This window comes from Aulonocara stuartgranti (assembly GCF_965226115.1).
Source record: "Aulonocara stuartgranti genome assembly, chromosome: 6".
Classification (NCBI taxonomy): domain Eukaryota; kingdom Metazoa; phylum Chordata; class Actinopteri; order Cichliformes; family Cichlidae; genus Aulonocara; species Aulonocara stuartgranti.
The window spans coordinates 15,526,614-15,551,683 of record NC_138944.1 but is presented as its reverse complement, the minus strand read 5'-3'; the positions used below and the strand labels follow the sequence as shown (position 1 = coordinate 15,551,683).

The 25,070-nt window shown below is 38.3% G+C and overlaps 1 long non-coding RNA gene across 1 annotated transcript in view; it reads left to right on the top strand.

Annotated features, from left to right (window-relative positions):
* LOC309708140 overlaps window positions 1–16,777 on the top strand; it is a 54,602-nt gene extending 37,825 nt beyond the window's left edge. The window contains exon 3 of the long non-coding RNA XR_014277182.1: window positions 16,549–16,777. This is a non-coding gene — a long non-coding RNA (uncharacterized lncRNA). The remainder of the gene's footprint in view (window positions 1–16,548) is intronic.
* Window positions 16,778–25,070: the final 8,293 nt, after the last annotated feature.

Here is a 25,070-nt window from a genome sequence, read left to right as displayed (position 1 = left end):
GATGATTGGAAAAATGTTGCTTGGTCCGCAAGTGTTATTCGGCATGGACAGCATGAAAGTGTGGTTCAGCTTGCTAGTGGTCGAATGGTGTGAGAATATTTTTTGTCACAATTTTGGACTCAGCCTACCTGAGTACTGTTGCTGACCATGTTAATCCCTTTATGGTGACAGTGTACCTGTTTTATGATGGCTGCTCACAACAGGATAGTTTGCCAGGAATCTCCAATCATTTTGACACTCCTGGCAATGACAATGAGGTCAGTGTACTCAAACGGCCTCCACCAGATGTGGTGGAATGGAAGATTCTCATCATGCATGTAGAGAAAAAAATTGCATCAACTGTGTGAAGCTATCTTGTCAATATGTAGCAAGATGCCTGAGGAATGTTTCTAGCACCTTGTTGAATTGATGTCATAAAGAATTAAAGTAGCTCTGAAAGCAAAGCGGGACCAAGCTAGTATTAGCAAAGTGTATAAAATAAAGCAGCTGGTGAGTATATATGTTTGTCCCAGGAAAGAAGTTTTTTTGCTTCACCATTTCGGAAATCTTGTGAATCTTGAAATGTGTGTTAAATTAGTTTTTGTAAAATCCAAGATAACGATGCTTGTGTTGTAGCAAGAAAGACTTACGAGGTCACACTGACCTTTTACCAAAAGTTCAGCCTCGAGTCAGTGTGAAAGTAGATGCCACAATTTTAGAAATATCCGTAGTTAGTTATAAAAATATTGCCTTTGCACAGATGTCAGATTACCCATTAAAAATCTACAGTTCTACAGAACCCAGTGTGTTACAGTCACAGGGTAACAAAGGGTGACAAAGAGCATCACTGAGTGTGAACATTAGTGTTGAGTGAGTGGGTCTTACTGCCATTCTGTATGCACCACTTACTTTTGTTGGAATTTAAATTGATTGCACCTACTTTTTTTAATGTATATTTTTGAGAAGAAATAAAAAGGTCTAGTGACAGTTATTGCTGCAAATGCACAGTACATGCACATGTGAATGAACCCAGGCAGAGATCTGTTGCCCAAAAAGAATATACAGTCTGGCTGCAAGATGAGAAAATCTTTAATTGTTATTATACTTTATAGTTGTTTTTTTGTTGCTTTCTACTTGTGTAGCTCCTCTTTGCTCCTACTTATACTGTGCACAGCTAAGTGCTGCAGTCAGGTATAAGTGGTCCAACTTTGCAAATCTTCTTCCATGTTTGACGGAGAAAGAAAGCAAGAGCAAGGAACGGAAGGAAAACTCTTTACAGTATGCATTAGCTGTGTTGCAGGTCATGAGCAAAATGAATGCAGTTTGCATGAAGTACCTGGAACTCTTCACTGGCTGCTGTATTTGTGTTATTTTTCTTTATTGTTCTATCTATGCTTTAAATTCTAAATTCTAAATTTATGAGAAAAGGTAACATCTTTGATGGATATTTATGAGCACAATACACACCGGCTATAATCTAATAAAGTTTATGAAGCAATTGTGCAATAACAGGTGAGCCTAGTGATAGTCAGCACTGGTCGGCTTGTTTCATCACCCTCTGAATGCACATGTACGACACAATGACTTCATTAGACTTGTTTCTACAAAAGGAAAACATTTATTCTCTTAGGGATTTATCTAGATGCCCATTAACTGGTTACTGTTTAAGCCACTTTAATATAGTCCTTAGGTTGTCTGCTGCGGTAATGTTTCAAGATTCAGTTGTCACGGATGCACATTTTTGCTACTTACTCTATATCCATGACTATGTGAGCACCAAGTTGTGCATATGTAAAGGTAAAGTCTTTGTTTTGCAGGTCATAAGCAAGCATTACCTTCAAACATACTATCTAGTGGTTTAAATTCTACCAATTCAAGTTCAGCAGGTGTTCACAGCCAGAGAGCAAGGCATAATAGGAAGGCTGCAGGCTAATGGCAAGTATGAGGACAACTCAGTTTGGCAGCTGTCAGTCTTGTGATATCGCTTCTTATTCATCGCTTGAGATATCAGCTGTCTTAATCAGTTAACACTGACAAAATGAGAAACACACAAACATAAACTACCTTACCTAAATTCCCTGAAAATCCCTGGAAGCACCCAAATTGTTGTTTAACATGTTATTTATGGTTACCAAATAATTGTAAACATGTAATATTGTAAGATTTGAGCATATTAAAAATGCAGTGCTTGTTCAGTTTAGCCTATATTAATAAAGATGTCGAAATCACTTGAAAGCATCACTGAAGAGACAAAGAGCGATGAGGTACCCAGAGGAACCACAGGCTCACCTCTTCAATCATAATCTGTTTATTACTTGGTCAAGTACAAAGTGAAAGCAAGTGAAAGGAGTAACTGAGCTGCCATGACTGAACTGCATTACTATAGCTTAAATGATACTGTACTGCATGAATACCCATTGAACTGGACTGACAGCACTGGTGCTGACTCTATAGCAATACAGATTATTATAAATAATAATATTAAGCCAAAGAAAATTTTGGAGACTATTTTCTTATCATTTTAGAAATATTTCAAAACCCTGACCTTGCTGAAAGACACACGTACCATTTGACGTGTTTTTATTGACCCTGGATTACAACTTTTGACCTACAAAAGCTAGTGGGCTTTTACCCAGAACTAAGAGGTGTGATCATACCACTCTGGTTTTAGCTTCTTTACACAAGCTCCCAGTATGTTTCAGATTTTATTGATTTTGTTGAGACCCTTCCTGCCCTTGCTCACAGCTACATCTCCGACTTCTCAGTAATGCATGCTCCAGTATGTGCCTTGAGAACCTTGGACAGAGATGTTTTATCTGTTCAAGGAGCCCTGCTGAAAAATAAGAGGTTAAAACATTTAGCCCCAAGGCTCTGGAATGATTTGCCTGAGGAAATCAGATTGGCTAAGTTGGTGATCTTTTTGATTTCTTGTTTATGACATACCCTTTTCTGTATCCTAACTTGTTTTTCTATTGTTTTTATGGCATTTAATTTGACTTATTTACTAATTTTAACAGAGTGCAAATTTGCTTTTAAGATGATTTTTTTTTTCTTTTCTATAATCTGTAAAAATGACAGGATCTGATATTTATGATTTCCTCCAAATATTCAACAATAAAGTGTCATTGTTACTTTGTAATATAAAGATATTAAAAATAGGAATGATGACTAATAATATAAAATAATATGGAATTACAAATACTCACCTATATCTGATGTTTGAGGCTTTGGGGCCAGTGGGAATTTGTCCCCCTAGCAACAGGTTCATATTTTAGCCTCTATGTAATCTGGCTTTAGGCTTTTTGTATGCACATCCACACACATGCAATACATGAACACAGAACGATACACTTAAAATCATTGAGTCTCACAATCCACCGAAAAAAGCAAAAGCAAAAGTGAGACTCAGACCTCCACTTCCCTGAATGCCGGCAACACTGCAGCTTAGTAATGTTGAGTTTTATCCTGTACTTAATTGCTGTCTAGACCAGATTACACATAATGCCTAGTTTTATCTGTGGTTTTGGCACGATTTACAGAAAAGCTGCAAAACCACTCAAGTTGTTTAGCATCTGGTCTCTGGCATCAAATTAGGTTTGACAGTTCCTGCTCTCAGAAAAATACAGCCTTTGAGTCCAATTCAGCATTTGTTCCAAAAGTGATTCATCAGGTAGATTTGGCTGCAGTGAGGTGAAACCAGAAATGCTAAAATAATATCTGAATAGACTCCATAGAAAACTGGGAATTAGGGCATTTAGTGCATATGCCAATTTTACTCACGAAATCACACCAAATAGAATTAGTCAGAAGGTTTAAATGCTTCTTGTTTAAAGTTACTTTCAACAGGATTACATGAGATTACATGACTTTCTGATATCCCATTGCATTAGAGCCTTAAAAATGCTGGTTCAACTTGTATCAGTAATTTCTCTATATCGAATCCCTGTTAGCTGCTGAAACCTCAAAAGCTCCACTAACACACTAAGCGCTAGACCAGATTTCAACTTTGGGGTCATTTTGTATCTCTCGTGGTGCCCTTAATATTTCAAACTAAAGACAGACCACTTCCATCCCAAACAGTTTTATTGTTCATTACATTACAGTCCTCATTTCTAGATATTACGCTAGGAAATTGGAAATAGGTGCAGTGATCATTGAAAGGTGCAAAAACACATGGTAGACTTCCATTGCGTGTGTGGTTCGATGGTATTGCATGGTGGATGAAAATCTGTTTTTATTTTTCTGTTTTTATAATTTCATCAATTTAAGCCAACACCATTGGCTTAAATGAAACACCACGACAGGTTCCCCACCATGTTTTAGACAAGACCTGTTGCCACTGGTCTTGTGGTTCTTGAAGACTTGTCTTGCAAGCGTTCTATTTTATAGTTACCAAACTGTGTTACTGGTGGTGTGGTTTTGTCGATTCAACTAAAGAAACAGTATGTTGCTGTCTCAACAGGTGCTGGATAGCAGGCTTATCTGCTATACTACTTAACAATCAACTCACTGACCTCACAATGAGAGCAGTAAAAAAAAGTGTGGTGTCTGTTTGATTGTGCTACATATTCAGTTTCATATCTCCAGCTAAACAAAAACAAAACTGAAGTAATAGTCTTTGGTGCCAAAGAAAAACGATTACAGGTCACCAGAGAACTTCAATCTATACACCTAAAAACCACCAACCAGGCGAGAAATTTGAGTGTAGTGATGGATGCAGACCTAAACTTAAAACACATTAAGACAATAACAAAATCAGCTTACTATCACCTCAAGAATACATCAAGGATAAAAGATCTGATGTCTCAACAGGACCTGGAAAAACTAGTCCATGCATTCATCTTTAGTAGGCTTGATTACTGTAACAGCATCTTTACAGGTCTACCTAAAAAATCAGTCAGACAACTACAGCTCATTCAGAACTCTGCTGCTCGAGTCCTCACTAAGACCAAAAAAGTGGACCACATCAGTCCAACTCTGAGGTCTTTACACTGGCTGCCTGTCCGTCAGAGGATAGACTTTAAAGTTCTGATGCTGGCCTATAAAGCTCTGGATGGTTTAGGACCAAAATACATCAATGACCTCCTGACCCAGTATGAACCTTCCAGATCCCTCAGGTCATCTGGATCCGGTTTTTTATCAGTTCCCAGAGTCAGAACCAGACATGGAGAAGCTGCATTCAGCTTTTATGCTCCATATATGTGGAACAAACTCCCAGAAAGCCTCAGATCAGCTGAAACACTCAGTTTATTTAAATCCAGGTTGAAGACGCACCTGTTCTCAGCTGCATTTGAATAAAACACCAAATCCACACTTTTAACCCTCTCAAGGCAGGCGTTGCCGATTTGCAACAGTTAAAAACTAACAACCTGATTACCCCGCATACATATTTTATGAGGTTTTTTTACTCAGAAGTACCACTGCAGGACTTGGTTGTGCATTAGCAACAAAAAGTTTAATTTGAGCCTGAGAGGGTTAAGCTTAAATTTCAAAACTTACATTTTAACTACTGATTTTTTTAATCAATTGTAAATCACTTTGAATCACCTTGTTGTTGAATTGTGCTATATAAATAAACTTGCCTTGCCTTGCCTATATTTCCAGTTAAAAAAGATTTTCTCTGCATTATTTATGACTGAACTGTCAGGATCCTGGATCCTTGTCTTTTTTTATTATGTTTGATGTTTAAGGTTCTCTTCGTATCTTAATTTATTTTATGGTGTCCAGTGTTGTAGTTTAGGTTTCATGTATTCTGTTTAGTTCCCTGTGTATTTAGTAATTTCCTCTCGTATAGTTAACCTCTGTGTCTCCCTGAGTCTCCCTGTGTTTCCTCCGTGGTCCTTTCTGTGCTCCTTTGCGTGTCACTCCATGAGTTTTGTTTTCAGTTTCATGTATTCAGGTTTTCCCCAGTTTAGTTATTCCTTAGTTCCTGTCCTCGCCATCTCCACCTTAAATAAACTCAGTCCTCATACCAACCTCTGCCTGCACTTGGGTCCTCACTTTACCTCCACAAGGCCTGCCTCGCCAGCCGTGACAGAGATTAAGTTCACTTTTGAACCAGGCTAAACACATTTGGACATTCAAGATAAATCTATTGTATTGAGACTGACCCAAGACAAAGTGGCCACCAATTCATCATTTATAAAAAAACAAACTTCAAAGCTAAGCATGCTGTAGTTTTGTGGGTTTTCCTGAATGAGATATCACTCACTAAGCTGATTGTTGCTTAACTTGGAACCACTGAGATGTACTGAATAGTTACTTGGCTGTTCAAACATGATCACACAAACATTTCTAGGTGGCACCATAAAGAATGTGAATTTCTTTTTGAGTTACGCCTTTGTTCAACACAACCTGACTCATAAGCCTCAACATAAAAGATTGTCAGTGTGGCACCTAAGTTTTACTCCAGTGTTCTGGTCATACTGTAAACCAATCTTAATCAACTTGAATTTGAACATCCGTAGGTGACATAATCTGTTCAAAAATTATTAATATCTATTCTCTTTCTACAGCTTTGATACTGCATGCTCTGGATGGATTAGATACATTGATGCTATGACCTGCAGGACGTCCCTGAAGTAAAAACATCAAATACTTCTGTTGCATTTGAACAGCAAATACAGCAATTCCTTGCTGGGAATCTTCTTCTTCTTTTAGTAGTTGAGCTAAGACTGATAAGAGGATAAGTGCGATACCAACATAAACAAAAGACCTGTGTATGCTGTTTACTAGAAAGCAAATATTTTACAGTAATAAATTAATTCTACATGGAATCCAGATGCTGAGAAGCCTCTGCTCACAGAGCGAAAGCAGAAGAAGGGACACAGACAGTGAACAGCAAAACAAGAGCAACCCAGCAGAGAATTCCTGAGCAATAGACATAATTTTATTAGCTGAGAAGATTCATAACAACTCGATGATTAAAACTGCAGAATAAGAATTAAACTGCTATTTCCCCCGTCAACAATAAGTAGGCTGTTTTTTTCTTCTTCTTTTAAATTCCCTTAATGCTAAATTCCTGGTGTGAACATTTTACACCTACTCAAAATGAAGTTATTTTTCTTTAATATTGAGGTCTGCTTTTTGCTGGCTTGTCGGCTACCTCGTTTACAATTACCAGATATCTGACAGATTTATGAGCACTTTGTGAAGCAATAGCCTCTAACCACAGAATGCTGTTTAAAAATTCCCCTCACTTAAAAGTGAAGTACAGCACAGTATTCATTACCTGCTGTGTCATATGTGATATCTCTAAAAACTGTCACTTCTTATCAGCTACCAGGTTTATGAACACATTCTTGTTGTTTTCCTCAGTCTTACTAACACACCTTCAGCTCACTTGTACTTTGTCTTTATTTCTTTTGTCTCTGCAGTTAAACATTAACCAGTTACAATGACGGGAAAAGAAGATTTTAAAAGACTATTAAATACATACGCTGAATATTCTAAGCAACAATTCTTAATGTTCACATTATCTTTCATTTTGTACTTTTTTAGCAACTGCTCATTCCAACAGTTATTGTGGATGCGACCATTAGTTGTGTGATTTCTAAAAAGTGGTGAATGCAATCAATTCTATGATCCTGCAATGAGAGCCATAAATGAGAGGAGTCTAGGAGAACAAGAGAAATCCTTAGAGTAGTAAAGAATTTGTTTCTCAAGCAAAGACGTAAAGCAGCTTTCTTTGCTAGAGTGATTTCGTGCAGGTAGCAAGTCCCACTTCAAATCAAATTGAGCCAATTTTCCCAAACTCACAGGACAACCTCAGGGCATCTCTGCAGAAAACAAAAATCTAGTCTTTCACTGTAGTGTGTTTTTAGGGGAACAACGTTTGAAGGGACTCGTGTCCAATGTGGTTCGGGACTTTCCTTTCAGTACCTGGCAGGTTTTCAAAATGAGTTGATATGTAACTGACTTTATCTCATTTTATGGTGTAATCAAGTCTACACCTCCAATGTTAACCTTGGAACGTTAAAATGCCAAGGTGTACCAGCTGACCTTGTTTTTCTGACTGTAAATTTAACGTAAGCATTCAGCATAGAACATAATGTAATTTAGAATTTAATATATTTAGAGAGTAATGGTGTTACATTTAATTTCCATTTGTTTCCTTCTAATCAGCATGTCAGTATTTAGGAGTGGAGCTGATGGGGAATTCCAGCTCGAGTTACGAGCTTCTATGATGGAGTGTAAACTTGCTCTGCTTCCTGTTGAGTTTTCTAGCAACAATATGAACGCTGGAGTGATATAAAAAACCAAACAAAAAAACCAAATGAATGCATCTATGTGGTAAACTCTAGCCTGTGGCGGTTGAGGAAGCTTTTTCCTCTTTCCCTCGTCCTTGTGTTCCCCTCTCGCTCTCCTGTGCCCTCTTAGTGGTGTCTGTGTTTTATTCCCCTTGCCCGTTCCCATGTCCCTCTTATTGTGTTCCACCCTGTCTCCCCAGTTGATTGTGTGTTTCACGTCTGCGTGTTCCATGTCCAATCATAGTCTCCATCTCACTGTGTTTCCTGTTTTACTTTGACAGTCCGTGTCCTGGGTTAGTGTTTTCAGTTTTCCTTCCCATCTCATCAGGTCTAATTTGTGTCAGCTGTGTTCCCCGTGTGCTCCCACCTCCCTCGTTACCCTTCTGTGTATTTAGGTCTGCTTCTCCTTCTGTCCTGTGTTGTGTTCTCCCTCATGGCTCTGTGAGTTTAGTTTTCCTTTTTTTTTTTTTTTTTTTTTTGTCTGTTTTAGCACTTCTGAGCTTAATTTTTCAGTTTGCTGTATGAGAATATAATACTGTGTTAAAAGCCTGTGGGTACATTACAAATAAAAGGTGAGCTTTTGTTATATAATGCTCCTGAAACCTTCATCATGGCTTCTAGAATGAATGTGAATACATGTGAATCTGACAATCAGAACTGATTTGCTCTCCAGCAGTTCCCATTACCTATGTAAATATCTATTATACAGACATGTTGGGTTCCAAATGAAACATGCCCTTGGTCAGATTTTACCAGGTTCAAAAGTAGTGTATAACCTTCATCACCGAGGCATATGAGAACCACTGAGTATGTCATATACATTCATCAAATATACCATTTACACAGCTTACAGCAAAAAAGGAAGAAACTCAATTGTGTTTAGAGTTGCATCACTGAAAACATAACACATTCTTTCAAAAATGTCCTCTTAAAAACACTTTTGAGATGTTGGTTGTTTTTTGTATTGGTTTTATAGGTTGGCACTACATTAATTTGACTAAATTAAGAAACAATATATGATAAGACCCATTGGTAACCGAAAGGAGTATTCTCTTTGCAGCTAACTACCTCTTCAGTTCTCCTTCTGTTACGATGATGTTATTGATGGACTAAACCCTTTTTTCACTGTACACCTGTGAGCAGATGGAGTACGCTCAGAAAGTATTCACATTGCTTTACTCTAGTTCTGCCCTGATTATGTTTTATATGTTAACTGGATAAATATGTAGCCATGGAAATTGTATTTCTATTCTTTAATGTCAGAAATGTCTAGAGCTTTTATTTTTAAATTTGGATAGTTAGGAAAGAGGAAGTGTAGAGAACAGTGGGAAAAGCATGGCTGCACCTTTGAGGTAATTTATATGAAATTCAAAATAATCCTTGAGATGAGTCCTTCAGAAAGCAATATCTGTAGGTTCTATCAGTTCTTTGTATTTCTAGAAGAGTAATAATAGTGTTTTGTGACATTTTTTCTCACTCTTTACGAATATAGTAGTTTTATGACATAACCTGTAAGCTAATGCTACAAGTGAATGCTCGCCTGTTGTTAGGTTATTGTATCAATATCAGACTGTATATCTATAGGATACTTATTTTGTACTATACTGTGTTAGTGCCTAACTATACCTACCTGTAGATTATAGGATAATCTATTAAGAGTTGTTTTTGTGTCTTTCTAGTCTCGCTCCTGTTCATTGATGTCAATTCACTGTTATGGCTGTGTATCTTCATTAAAGGAGCAAACATGCTCACTTTCCTGGCGCTTTCAAGATGAGTTTGGCTGGTTGTTTATCTATGTTCATGCTCAGGGAGTTCAGCACAGAGAGAGAACAGTACAAAAGTGCATGTCAGAGCTAAAGTCACGAAGTCTAAGGAATTGCACTGCATCACTGAAGGTCCCAGTGAGCACAGTGCACAGGGCCTCCATCATGCATAAATCAAAGTGATTCTCTGAACATGAAAAAGAAAATTCCCTCGTCTGATGATACAAAGATTGAACCTTTTCACCTAGTGCCATGTCACCTGGCCAATACCATCCCTACAGTGAAACATAGTGTTAGCAGCAGTATGCTGTGGAGATGTTTTTCAGCAGCAACTCAGGGCTGAGGCAAAGATGAATGCAACAATGTACTGAGACATGCTTGAGGGTAATATGCTCCTGCAGAGGACCTCAGACTGGGGTGAAGGTTAATCTTCCAACGAGACAACAACCCTAAGCACGCAGCCAGAATGACAATGGAATGACTTAAGGACCACTCTGAATGTCACAAAGTGGCCCAGCCAGAGCCCAGACTTGAACCGAATTAAACATCTTTTTAGAGATCTGAAAATGGCTGCATCGACGCGCCGCATCCAACCTGATGGAGCTTTAAAGATTCTGCGAAGATGAATGGAAGACACCCCCAGAGAAATACGTGTGCCAAGGTTGTAGCATAATCAAAAAGACCAGAGGATGTCGGGTGCTTCAACAAACTGAGTATTGAGAAAAGTATTGTTGAATATTTATACACATTATGTTGTTGTTGTTGTTGTTTTAATTTGGAAGAATGTCAGCAAAACTTTTTCATTTTGTCATTCTTGTGTGTAGAATTTTGAGCTGAAATTGAATCAAATCCATTTTGAAACAGGGTTGTAGAATGACAAAATGTGGAACAAGTGTGAATACTTTCTGGATGCACTGTACGAGACAATTTATACAGAGATGCAGTCTAAAAAAGTGAATCAGCAGCAAATAGAATCAAATGCCATTCAATCTAAATGTATTACTAACAGAGAAAAGGATGCTCTTCATAACATCTGAGACTGTCATTCTGACAGCCATGTCCGTACATCAACAAGCACAGACACTTGGATGCTGACAATCACTCAGAACAACTCAAAGAAAAGACTATTATCCTCTACCTTACCTTACCACAAGATTGCTTGCCGGCTATTCCTTCCTAACTCCTCTATCTGCCCCCCATTTGAACACTTAAACCCTGAGTACATTTCAATCGCACACAATCATGGATAACATTTATGTGCTCATCTGAACAAACAACCTGACCCAGTCTGTGCTCAGACCACCAGCTGACAGTTACAACAATGTCTGCTTGAAGAGGTAGTTAAATAGTTGTTTGCAAAAAAGTTTCACAGTATGTTAATATATTACAAATACAAGTCAAAGGGTATAAGTCTATATATGACAGTGTGAACTGGAGCTGAGTTTGTGGGAATTCAAGGGCCTTGACCTGTAGCTTGCTTTGGACAGATTTCTTTTTTTTTTTTTTTTTGTAAGATTGTGTTTGTTTAACAGATTTAACGCCAATCATGTATTTAAAGATATTTATTATTACTTAGCAACTTAAAATCTGCTCTACCTCCTGAGCCACAACTGCCCAGAAACAGCTCTTCATCACTGCAAACACATTAGCTCTCGATGGAAGCTTGTTTCTGCCAAAAAAAGATGAAAATTCCCATCCATAACTTGAAAATTTGATTTGATAAGTCATAATTTCGAGGTATTTTCTCAAAATTTTAAGTTATTTTCTCGCAATATTGAGGTAGTGAGTTGAAATTTTAAGTTTGCGCTGCCAATCAGGTAGCTCTGTAAATAACATAATTTTCGTAATACCCAGAAGCAGATGGCGCAGACACAGTCACATTCAAAATCGGATAATGATAGCCTCAGTGAGCTACCAATGTATAGTAAACTGAGCAAGTTGCTCATTCAAGTCCGGCACTGGTGTAGCACTGGTAGCTGATGTACCTTGACAAAGCTTCCTGACTGGCAGAGCTGACTTGAAATTTAGGGTTATTTTTTTCAAAATTTCAGCTTGTAAACTAGAATTTTGAAGATGCCTAACTCTAAATTTTTTTTTGATTAGTTCAAAATTTTGAGATAAATATTTTAAAGTTCAAGATATAGATGGCAAAAAAAGAAAAAAAATAGTGGCATAAACAAGCTTCCATAGATATCTCTCTAAGCGCCTAACATTAAAATGTTTACACTGTAGCAAAGGACCTAGAGTGTATGCAGACTGCAAGAAATGAATGCTAGATTTTTTTTAAGCAGTTAACAAAAGCAAAGATAACAGAGTAAAGGAAATGACATCCAATTTTATAATAGAAATTGTGTTTCCAGCACATTCTCTTTGTGTTGTTTTTTTTTCCCCCAACATTGCTGTTGGTTTTATCCATCCATCCATCCATCACTTATCTGGATCCAGGAGTTTATTTTCAGAAGGAAGACTTATTATACCCAAGCTTTTATTCCTGGCAGTTATCAAGTGACAGACCCGAAAGAAAATGTAGACCGGAAAAAGTCTACATGAGCACTGCAATCCTATATTTTGACACATCACTTTAACATGAAACAACCTTACAGCACATCTCAATGGGAAAACCCACAAAGAAATGAAAAAAATTCTTGATGCTTTTAAGCCCTGCAGTTGATTCATTCTGTAGGTTCAAAGGTCATTTTGTCCAAAATATTTAAAAAGGATTGAATACTGCAGTTGTAAGTTGCCATCCGTTATAATGACTGATGCAAACCTAAGCTGTGGCAGAGATGATCTTCACACGTTTAGAAAAAGCTGCTGCCACTATGTGAACATTGAAACATTGAGGAGCATTGTGCTTTGCCATCTGTGGCCTCATTATACATCAATTTCAGCATAATCTACAGGCTGTTACAGGCTTCCAAAGGATGCAACTGAATAATCTTGATTATAGTGCAGCTGCCTACTTCAGCTGGCAGGAATAGGACTGAGCAATTTGAGACAAGAGAACAACTCTTTTTGGGACAAAAATGTTGTCACATTCACAAAAGACATGATGTATACAGTGCAGGAGAGGGCTAAAATGTGTAATTATTTGATCAAACAAGAATGCTGATATTGTCTGAATCCATGAAAAAAGGTGAATAAAACACTTGGTAGCTTTGGAGACTATATGTCTGGAGGGAAAAAGTACTTGAAGAGGGGGAGACAGGAAATCCATGATTTATCGCTGTCACCAGCTCAACATAACCAAATTTCTAACTCAAATATTAGCAGTCAATTTGAACTGTATAACCTTAATATATTTACAAGAGTTCCATATAGTTTAACATTAAATATGTGGTACTAAAAGATTTCTCCATCAAAGAATATAATATCTGAAACTGTATTTATGTTTGTCCCTTGTGTTTGATGAGTATGTGCGCATATGTTTAGCATCATATTCGGGCAGTTGTTTTTGATGACTATCATTCTGTCCTGCATTATCACAGAATTCTGCAAACTATAATTCTCTCTAATCTGCAAAGGGCCAGCCCTGTCAGGAATCCTTGTTATCTTTTGTTTGGACTGAAAATGGATGAAATCCAGTATTTGGGGTCATGCATCCCTTGCCTCCTGTAACCCTGATGGGGTTGTCAGCGGCTTTGACACAGGACAAATTTGTGTGTGAGGGAGAGTTTATCACTTTGAAGCAAGCGTTGACAAGATCAGAGGGTTTATTTTAGGAGAACTGGGAAGCTAATCTGGCTCAGTGCATACATGGTAGCTGGCGTACCTTCTTATGAAATGCTCAAACTTGATGCCAATGTTTGCTAACGCAAAGGATTAGCTCGCTCTGTTTGATTGCACTTTGCAGTTGCTGATGTGTTCTTGCAGTAATACTGGTTGCAAAAATCATTTATTTTGGCTCAACTCCCAGATGAGATTCTAGCCTCTAAAGGTGTTTTATGATAGGAAGATTAAATGTGGTTCAAACTGCCTCAGTGAAAAAGATGACCCACTGTGTGATTAACAACACTCAGACAACCACTTCACGCTGAAGTGCCTATAGACAGAGTGCTTTCACTTGCAGAGATTTAAAGTATGAGTCTGAATTATAAAACGGAGATGATTATGGTAATTATAGCCAAAGCACAAGGGAATCTCTATGCATTCCATCCCCTTATGGGCCATCCGTGTCGGATGGAGAAATTATTGTTCATTTAAAAATAAGACCATACAGATGTCTCCAAGCTGGTGCTTACATTACAGCGCCTTTAATTAAGCTTTAGTGCTTCACCTTAGATTGGCCAGTGTGAGTGCGCACACAGCAAAATAATTACCAAGAACACAGCAAAATAATTACAAACAAAGGATAGGCCACACAGAGGAACCATCGGACACTCAAGTGATTCTGTTGGGCAATCAATTTATTTTATCTCTAGCAGCTCCGATAGTAAAGTAAATGTTACTCATCTGAGGGTTTTATTTTGTCAAATGAGAAATATGTGTACGAAATCAGTAAGTCTTGGTGAATATTTCAGCATAATGTGTTTATAATAAGCTTGGCTGTCATTTCTATACAGATTAAAGTTCATTCATAGTTTTACTAAAGCAAACTGTCTGTGGACAACATTTGACAGAAACTCTTTGCAGAAAGTTTGCAAAGGTCTTCACCAGTTGCTTGGCAGTCCATGCCAAGACAGGCTAAACGTAAAAGAAAAAATCAAGTTATGGTCATGAGCATGAATGTCATGGTATTTGGGGGCTTTAAATGAGTTTAATGATGAATTTAGATTTTTTTTCATAGGGTGTACAGCAATATCTTAAATGACTTTAAAAAACAAGAATTCGGTGCACAAGGTTAAATTTATTTGGGGTTTTCTTTAAACGTATGTATGCAGATGCAAATACATAACACCTTTTGTTTTGAAAAAGGTTTAATAAAATCAAACATGTTAACTTTATTATGTAGAACATTCTGGGGACATGAGAGGCTGTATGACATTGACATCACGCCTGTAGCATGGCTAAAAATATAACAAAAACAACTGTAAAGCTACAGTAATACTTTATTTTATAACTCAGGGTCTAAGAGGAAAATAACAAATATATCAGGAGCATTAATGTTTACCAGTAGAAATGACCCAGGTTAAATTCAATGTGAGCTCCATATACACACTTGTATTGTGTAAAGACCTTCAATATGGAAGGAAGGAAATGCATTTCCTCATCTTCTATTGTTATGTGTGATAGACTATGTGTTTGATAACCAGGAGAGTGCCATTTCTTTTCACACCCCTGGTTTCCTCAGATTGTCCCATGGTAATACTTTTTTTTTTTTTGGTCCAAACTCTGCACAATTATCACATGCTCGGCAGCCTTTCAAGTGTTCTCGTCTCCCCAGTGGCTGCCCAACTTGGGCCTATCCATCTCTAAATTGACTGTGTTTAGATGTATCAAACTGGCCTCGATGCTGATGGTATTCATGGACGGTGTGTATTAGCCTTCTAGCCTCCCTGGGCACTCGCCGCTGTGATTTAGTGCAGGGGAGAACCATGAATTTAAGTCAAGCCATTAAGGAGAAGCAAAGGTGATTTATGCTTTTGTTTACACCATACAGCCGGGACCTAAATCCAGCAGCGATGAGAACGGGTGTGTCTACAGTAAACATGTGGGTATGAGAAAGTGCTTGTACACCTGTCTGAGAAAAGGAACAAAAAGTACTGAGGCAAGAAAAGTATCACATTTGAATGGTAAATGGCCTGTATTTATATAGCGCTTTACTAGTCCCTAAGGACCCCAAAGCGCTTTACATATCCAGTCATCCACCCATTCACACACACATTCACACATTGGTGATGGCAAGCTACATTGTAGCCACAGCCACCCTGGGGCGCACTGACAGAGGCGAGGCTGCCGGACACTGGCGCCACCGGGCCCTCTGACCAATAATACTGTATGTATGAGCACTGAAAGAGAACAGGACTGAGATGAACTCAAGATGCTTGTATGTCACAAGAGATCCAATCTCCACAAGATATGCCAACTAAAACAATTAAAACATGAAGACATCTTGGATACAAGATGGATAAAGTTACGCTGAAGCCAAGCACACCATTGTTTTTCTTGTGACATTACCAATAAGTTTGATATGTCACATGGCCCTCTTCCTATTGGAAAAACAAAAGTTGTATCCAAGATGGCCGACTTCTAAATGGCCACCATGGTCACCACCCATCTTGAGGAGTTTGCCCCCTCACATATACTAATGTGCCACAAACAGGACTTTAATATCACCAACCATTCCCATGTTATTACGGTGTATCCATATAAATGGCCCACCCTGTAGAATATATTTTCACTATAAAAAATTTACAGTTATAGATTAACTACAAAATTTTGAGTACAAATCTTTGAGATCATGTAATGTCGAGTTGACATTACATGATATAGTTTTCAGGCTTTTCAACGGGAAAGTAGATCCATTGAATACCATAAGGGAGGTGGTGGGGAGTACAACACAGTACAATTTAATGTTGTCATTGAATAGCCCTGTAATCTAATCTCTAATTGTTTAGTGTCACAGACAGATCAATGAGGATGTGCAGTTCTACACACAGGAGGACGGCGAGAAAGAACAGCTCTAGCATGAAGAGAAAGTAACGCATATAGGTGGCATAAGGGGTAAGATCGAACATCCTCAAGATTATCAAGATTACCCCCAGAAAGATTATTTCTTTGGGTAAGTACACATGACTTCAGCTGCAGCTGTTTCTCAGATGCATGCTGGATGTTCTTCAGTGTATCAAACAACAACTCTTCATCTGTTTCCTTAGAAGAATTCTTAGAATATACCAGCATATGCTTACAAGTGTTCTTGTCTATCTCTACATGTTGAAGGAAAAAAAGGTTTTACACATTTTACCCACTCCTTTCACTGCATTGTTGTATGAATGTAATCAGTATTATAACAAACACCTTGAAAATTAATGATTTAACTGATGACTATACTATGACTATAATATACTAGGCCAACCCAAACACTGGAACTTACGGAGCCACGCAAGGGACATGGGAGAAAAAAAAATTACGATATATATATGTTTCTATCTATCCATACATACGTATATACACATTTTCAATATAAGAGTTTGTTTTGCGAGATCTCGCAAAAGGTCATCGTAATTTTTTTTTCTCCCATGTCCCTTGCGTGGCTCCGTAAGTTCCAGTGTTTGGGTTGGCCAAACATATATATATATATATATATATATACGCCCTGCCCGTGATCAGGTACCCTGCTGGGGTAATAGGCTGGCCAAAGGAGGAGATAGAAGCCACTGACATAAAGACAAGAAAGCTCCTTACCATGCATGGAGGGTTTCACCCCAAGTCCAGCACCCTGAGGCTGTACGCTAAGCAGAAGGAAGGGGGCCGGGGACTGGTGAGTGTCAGCACCACAGTCCAGGATGAGACAACGAACATCCAAGAATACATTGGGAAGATGGCCCCAACTGACCGAGTGCTCAGTGAATACCTCAGGCAGCAGAAACCCAAGAAAGAGGAGGGAGACGAGGAACCATCATGGAAGGACAGGCCCCTGCACGGTATGTACCACCGGCAGATAGAGGAGGTGGCTGATATCCAGAAATCCTACCAGTGGCTGGACAAAGCTGGACTGAAAGACAGCACAGAGGCACTAATCATGGCAGCACAAGAACAAGCTTTGAGCACAAGATCCATAGAGGCTGGGGTCTATCACACCAGGCAAGACCCCAGGTGCAGGCTGTGTAAAGATGCCCCAGAGACAATCCAGCACATAACAGCAGGGTGCAAGATGCTAGCAGGCAAGGCATACATGGAACGCCATAACCAAGTGGCCGGCATAGTGTACAGGAACATCTGTGCCGAGTATAACCTGGAAGTCCCGAGGTCAAAATGGGAGATGCCCCCAAGGGTGGTGGAGAATGACCGAGCTAAGATCCTGTGGGACTTCCAGATACAGACGGACAAAATGGTGGTGGCTAACCAACCGGACATAGTGGTGGTAGACAAACAGAAGAAGACGGCCGTAGTGATCGATGTAGCGGTTCCGAATGACAGCAATATCAGGAAGAAGGAACACGAGAAGCTGGAGAAATACCAAGGGCTCAGAGAAGAGCTCGAGAGGATGTGGAGGGTGAAGGTAACGGTGGTCCCCGTGGTAATCGGAGCACTAGGTGCGGTGACTCCCAAGCTAGGCGAGTGGCTCCAGCAGATCCCGGGAACAACATCGGAGATCTCTGTCCAGAAGAGCGCAGTCCTGGGAACAGCTAAGATACTGCGCAGGACCCTCAAGCTCCCAGGCCTCTGGTAGAGGACCCGAGCTTGAAGGATAAACCGCCCGCAGGGGCGTGCTGGGTGTTTTTTTTATATATATATGTATGTATGTGTGTGTATATATATGAGAATAATAAAAAAATACACATGACATATAATTTAATTGCAAGGAGGTATTTCTGTAGTCTATTGATTACTAGATAGTGGAAAAGGGGTGGGATTAAATAAGCTTATGCTTCTTCCTGCTCCTTTTTGAACATGAAAGTTATTTGTAGTTGTGGTTGCTCGTTTTCCTTTTGTTTTGCTTTGTTCATTTGTCTCTTTAATTCTATGTTGTTGTACTTTTTCAACATGTTCAAAATAAAGATTCAATCAATCAATCAAACTCTCACTGGACAGCTACAAGAATTTGTTTAAATTCAGCATAAATAGTTTAATAGTAGCTTGCCATCACCAGTGTGTGAATGTGTGTGTGAATGGGTGGATTACTGGATGTGTAAAGCGCTTTGGGGTCCTTAGGGACTAGTAAAGCGCTATACAAATACAGCCCATTTCCCATTTTAATATCAACATAGAAACATTTACAGTCCACCACATCCTCAGGTTGCAAAAACATTGTATCAACAATGCCTCTTTCATTATGTTGAAGTTGATGGGTTTCATCCAACATAATTTTCAGTGATTTATGGATAGATTAAAGCATCACAGTGTGACTCATGTCTAACTAAAATGCTGTTATTATTGTAGTGTGTTAGAATTTCTATTTCTCTTTTCTTGAAACATCTCACCATTTGCTGTAGGCTGTTAACCTAAATTCACAAAGAACAGCACAATACTTGCAAAAGATTTTCACAGCAGTTTGTTACATTGTATTAGTATTCACCTGGAGGTTACATCATCTTCATTGTAAATGGATCAGTAAAAATAAAGTGCTTGACATTATTAGACCATCAACATAACATTTTTAGGCTTACAATTCATCACATTCAGCACCTCATAAAAGCACGACTATAAATGTCATCGAACAAAGAATTGCTTCTAACAGAGTGCCGGTCAGATCATTAGTCTCCATTGATGTCCCCTTTAAAGGCATTACCCTTCATAAATGATACCCCTGTCCATTAGGTGTAGTGCATAAAATGAGCAGTTTGACTGCTGATGAAAGTGGTCTCTATCAATGCTCCCACACTTCTCTGACCCTGTGACTGAGACTCATTCTTGTGTTGGAAGAATGTGCTAAGGACATGCCATAGATTATCTTTGCCTTATAGGTCACAATGAAAACAAACATCAACACTGCTTTTGTGATGACAATCCCCATGGATTTTAAGAGTTAAGTGGTGGGCTTGTTTGTGTATTTCTACCTGAGGGCCGGTTGTTGGAAGAATGGGAACGTGGAAGCTTCAAGGATACATACAGCCACAAGAGGAAAAAAATACTGTAGGCATAAGACCAGAAGTGCTACTTTGTGACCTTTCCATCCTGCACACATACGTGCAGGCATGTGTCTGTGCAATGCTATATTTAAAACTGCCAACTTCCATTGTTCTAGGAGTCTGCCTGTGGAAAGAGAGGTGTGGACAGTTCTGTCATAATTCTTACACGACAGAATGAAGCCTCACATCTTACAGCAGACGGGGCTTTTTCCCCAGTTTGACAAAATGCTAAAAAGTGATGAGTAATATCAGTACTTCGTATTAGCGCATACCTCAAACAGCAAGCGTGTTTAAGAGTAAATGTTAACGTTTGGCAGTTCATCTACCGGTATTGCTCCCTGCTGACTTTTACATTTTCATGTGACAGCTGTAGCAGCGGGGGTTGTCTGCTGATGTCAGAGCACTGTTTGTCTTGAACGTAGCTCTAAGTGACAGTCAAAATCAATACAAGTTTGAGAAGACAGATTGCCAACGGCTAGCTGGTCAAATCATTCACGTTAAATTGCAAAGGCAATGCAAGGAATGGCTGCAGGGCTGTCTTAGGAAATACCAGAAAGTAAAAGACATCATCTCAGACAAAGGAGGATTATGAGAAGTATGGAGCATAATGCAAACAGTAAAGATGTTCAGATAATAGGTTATTGACCCCTTTCCCCTGGGAAACAGCAAAAGTAGTTCACAGTAGTGTGTGCATGTTTCATATTAACAGAGACAACGAAGAGGCATACCTGCCGGAGTTTCTGTAGCTCTCGTAGCCATACATTACATTATAATTGGCTAGAGTTAACACATTTATATTAACAATGAATCCCATGATCGTGCATATTAAAAAGTTGCCCCCAACACTAAAAGGAACACATGTTCATGCGACTAGTGTTGGAATTAAATGAATGAAAATGAAACGCAGTTTAAAAAGGAGTGTTGTTTCATCTGCTGGATGATGTGCATAAAGGAATATATTTGAAACAAAGAAAAAGCCCCACAAATATAAATGTTTTTTCTGATTATACTGATTATACAGTACATTTTTTTGAGAGTATGTTTAAAAATGACTGAAAAAGAAGTTTTTGGTTGTTTTTTTAAAATAACCTGAAACATTCTCTAACAAATATTTTCTTTAAACACAGCTGCTGTCATGTTACCTGCTTTTAAGGGGAACAACAGACTTACATTTTAGGCGAGATGAAAACAATGTCGAGTTGAATGCTACATCCCAGGTTTATAAAGCCGCTTCCTCTTTTTACGCTCGCCGCAGTAGGTATTCTTTGTAGAAATATTGTCACTTTGCCAGAGAGGATTTCCAGGACCTTCCTTTTGTTGAAGTTTGTTTGTTGATTAACTGCTTGAGAAGACTGAAGTTAGCCTGGAGCAAATACAAAGTAAAGATTACCCTTATATGAAGCCGGAAAGCGTACCATGCTGAGGCAGTCAATTTAGGAGAAGTCCAGTATATTAGTTTGGTGTCAAGGGAGTCGCTCGACAGCTATTCGTGCAAAACAAACCCATCACAAATGTCATTTTAATCTAGTTTAAAAAGTTCTCTCATAAGGCTTTGGTCTGTGATGAAAGTGTCTAATATATTTTATGACAAATGTTTATTCAGCCTTTGATTTCTTTTCTTTTTTTTTCTTTCTGTTTTAAAAAAAATCTGCCTTATTGTTTGAAACTTAACAATGCATTGGAAAAAAATGGCATTGTTACTTGCAATTCTTCCTGGTTTTGGAAAGATTTTGTTGTTTTCAAATCGCTAATACTTGCTGCTGACTTGTAAAACTTTAGTCCTCCAAAGGAAAGTAAAAAATATTTACCTTGCTCTTCCCCACCGTGTGAATGTTAAGCTGCACCTCTGTTGCTGTCAGACTTTGAAATTAGCTTGTGGTTGACTTAAAGTATTCTTAAAAATATTACTGCATCATAATCAAATTTCTATTTCTGGCACGCACGCTAATGCTAACTTGCTAATCACAAAACAATTGTTCCTCTTACCTTTTGCCCTTTCTGTCTGATAGTTGCTGAGCAATGTTTAATTTCCCATGCACCTCCTCCAAGAGGGGCAAGAGGGGGACACTTATACCACTTCACCACTTCCACTGTTAATATAGTGTCACAGAGCTGACTTTTGCTGAGTAATTTCCTTTTGTGAGAACAATTGTCTCTTTGAAACTTACTTACCTACTCAGGCGTAGTAATAAATTCCGGCTGTGCTGTTTCTTGAATATCTATTGCTTGTCATTTTCATCTCTGTACAGCTGCTTTTTACTAACCTTGCCACTTATGCTATTGTTATGTCCTAACAAGAAAGTGTATAGCCAACTGCCATCACTGTTTAAATTTTGGCATATACATCATTAAAACATTCAGCATGAGCTTAGTAAAAAATGGTAGTGCAGAACATTAAAACAATTAAATGAAATGGCTTAATACCAGTCTACTTTAGACAGTGAAGATTTGTAAGGTTAACCATGGAAAGCAGTGCTGTCCAGTGAAATCTAAAAATAGACATCATTTGAAACAGAAAAAGGTAAAAGTGATTTCTCTCTTTTCATGGCACACTGCCTTGTGTCCCATAGGATTCTCTCACTGATGTTTGCATCATCCTTTAAATTACTCTTGTGGGCGCAGTTGGTTGTTGACTCTGGAAGAATTAACTCTTGTTGGCTTTAAGTTCCTTGAAATCACTATGGAATCTATTGGACCAATGTTGCATTAACAGATGAGCAACTTTATCCACATGTTTGTGCACCTGTATCGTGGGTAAACCTCTGGTCTTCGACAATCAAATTATCGCTGCTTTGTCACAGAATGCCTAACCCTAACCTAGGCGATTCAAATTCATCAGCCTGGTTCTTATTCCATGAGACCAGACAGAAGTTCTCATGCACAGTATGATAAAAGCAGCTGTTGTATTGCAGCTGAAGGCTGTGCCTAGGTTGCTAGTTAGAAAAAGATACAAGAAACCTAATGAAGCAGTAAAACAGCAGGGGATTGTCGGCATGTGTATTCAGTATATTCACTGCTGTGGTAAATATAATTCTGGTAAGTTTGGTGCTGAAACACTGACTAACACTGAGATGTTAAAGATGCTATTTAAACATTTAAGTGGAGTTTCATCAGTCATTACATTACAACCATGTACCATGCATTTTTTAACAACCTCACAGTAGGTGGTGTTAGGCTCTGAGCTGATGAAATCAGCACAAATGGCATTCATTCTCACTATCAACATTGTCATATGCTTTTACTTCTCTCTTATAAACCTTTTTTTTTTTTTTTAAATCCACTCATCCACGGAAATTATTACAGTGAAAGCAATCCCTCTAAACAATGAAAAGGAGAGGAATGATTGAGTGCCGCATTCATTTCTTCATCCAACTCAGCAAATATTTCAAGATCCCAGAGTTTAAAAAGGTGTAAGCCTCTTTAATGCATTAAATAATAGATGAAATAAACATGAAATAGATAAATGGTGAGACAACTTTATCACTGATCTTTTTATTTAACCTTGAAATCACTGAACAGAAACCAAAAACAGACTCAATACATTTTTTTTAAAATAAAATAACGTGTTTCTTGATAAATATTTTTGTCAATATGAAAGATATTATGAGAAAACAGACTAATATATGGGCACAATACTCACTTGCTTACGGTTTAAGGTGTATAGAATTAGAAGAAACACCAGTCACCATGATTTAACCTTCCTCTGAATGCTGAAAGTTTTTGAGACTTTCCATTAGGCCTGCAACCACATCAGCAATCTAGCACCATTTTCTTGTCCTCAGTGTGTTGCTGTTACTGTATGTCTGGGGATGTAATGAGCTTTTATTAGGCTTCTGTCAATAACATTACTGTTTGTATCTATGCTGAACGCTTAGGAACACTGAGCACAGATTAACACTCGGCAATGGTTGATGTGGGATTTTGCGAGTTTTTGAGAGCAACGTTCCCTTTGCTTTTTGAAAGAACTTTGTGTAACATAATGTGAGTTGCTGGTTTGGTTTAGTTTAGTGGACTGTGTGTTGGCTTTGTAATTTAATTTTTTTTATAACACGAGAGGGGTGAATACACTGTAATCTAAGTTAGATTGCCCCATACATAGGATAGATGACTAACCTAAACACCTTACAGTAATAAAGGGTGGATAAACTTGAATGTGAGCTGTATTTTGTAACTGTACCCTCATACACACAATAATAACATGGACTGAACCACCAATCACAACAACTAGCACTTTATATAACCTCTGTAGGAATTGGCCACACATCTCACTGATCTAAACTGCACTGCTGTATAATTCTGTACAATAATAATTACAATTCTACAGCTGTTTACAACTGTTTATAACAGGGGTCCCCAATCCCAGTCCACGAGGGTCAGCGTCCCTGCAGGTTTTAGATCTCACCCTGAGTCAACACACCTGAATCACGTGATTAGTTCATTACCAGGCCTCTGGAGAACTTCAAGACATGTTGAGAAGGTAATTTATCCATTTAAATCAGCTGTGATGGATCAAGGACACATCTAAAACCTGCAGGGACACTGGCCCTTGTGGACTGGGATTGGGGACCCCTGATTTATAACTTGTATAGTTCATATTTCTGTATAGTTTCATATTTATATCCTGTTCATAGCCTGCACATAGCTTGTACACTCACTACAGCCTGTACATACTTATAGCATATTCATGACATACCTTTGTACCGTTTACATTGTAACATACCCATAATAGACCCATATTTTTTTAACCCTCATACCTATAATAGTCCCATTTTTATAATATATCTATATATCTATTTTATTGCTAATATATATTTTGTAATATATCTATATTATTGCTAAGCCTTGCCTTGTACTTGTGACATGTGCAATGACAATTAAGTTGAATTATGTTCTATTCTGTTTTACAAAAAAAAAGAAAAAAAAAGAGAGAGAGTAAAAAACATGAAGATCGTGAGTTGTTTTTTGTGACAAATTAGTTGTTGCATTTTCATGGGTGAAAGTCTGACATCAAACATTGAAAATATCTATGCACATCCTCAACACCATGTGGGGCAGGTCCAGAACCGACAAATAAATAAATAAATCAACAACAAAAGACTGTATAAAAAGATGGATTTCCTTTGGGATTAAGAAAGTATTTCTGATTCTGACAGTCATCACTAACTAGTTTGAAATGTGAAATATTTGAACTGCAGGGTGGTTTGCTGTGTGCAGCTGTGACTTTAACACCGGGGTCTTTGTGAGCTGATTCACATTTTGGGGCCAGCCTCAAGTGCAGTTTTCGGTACTTCATAATAGCTTAATTTGTGTTTGCTGCTTGGGGACAGTAGTGCTTACATAGCCATTAT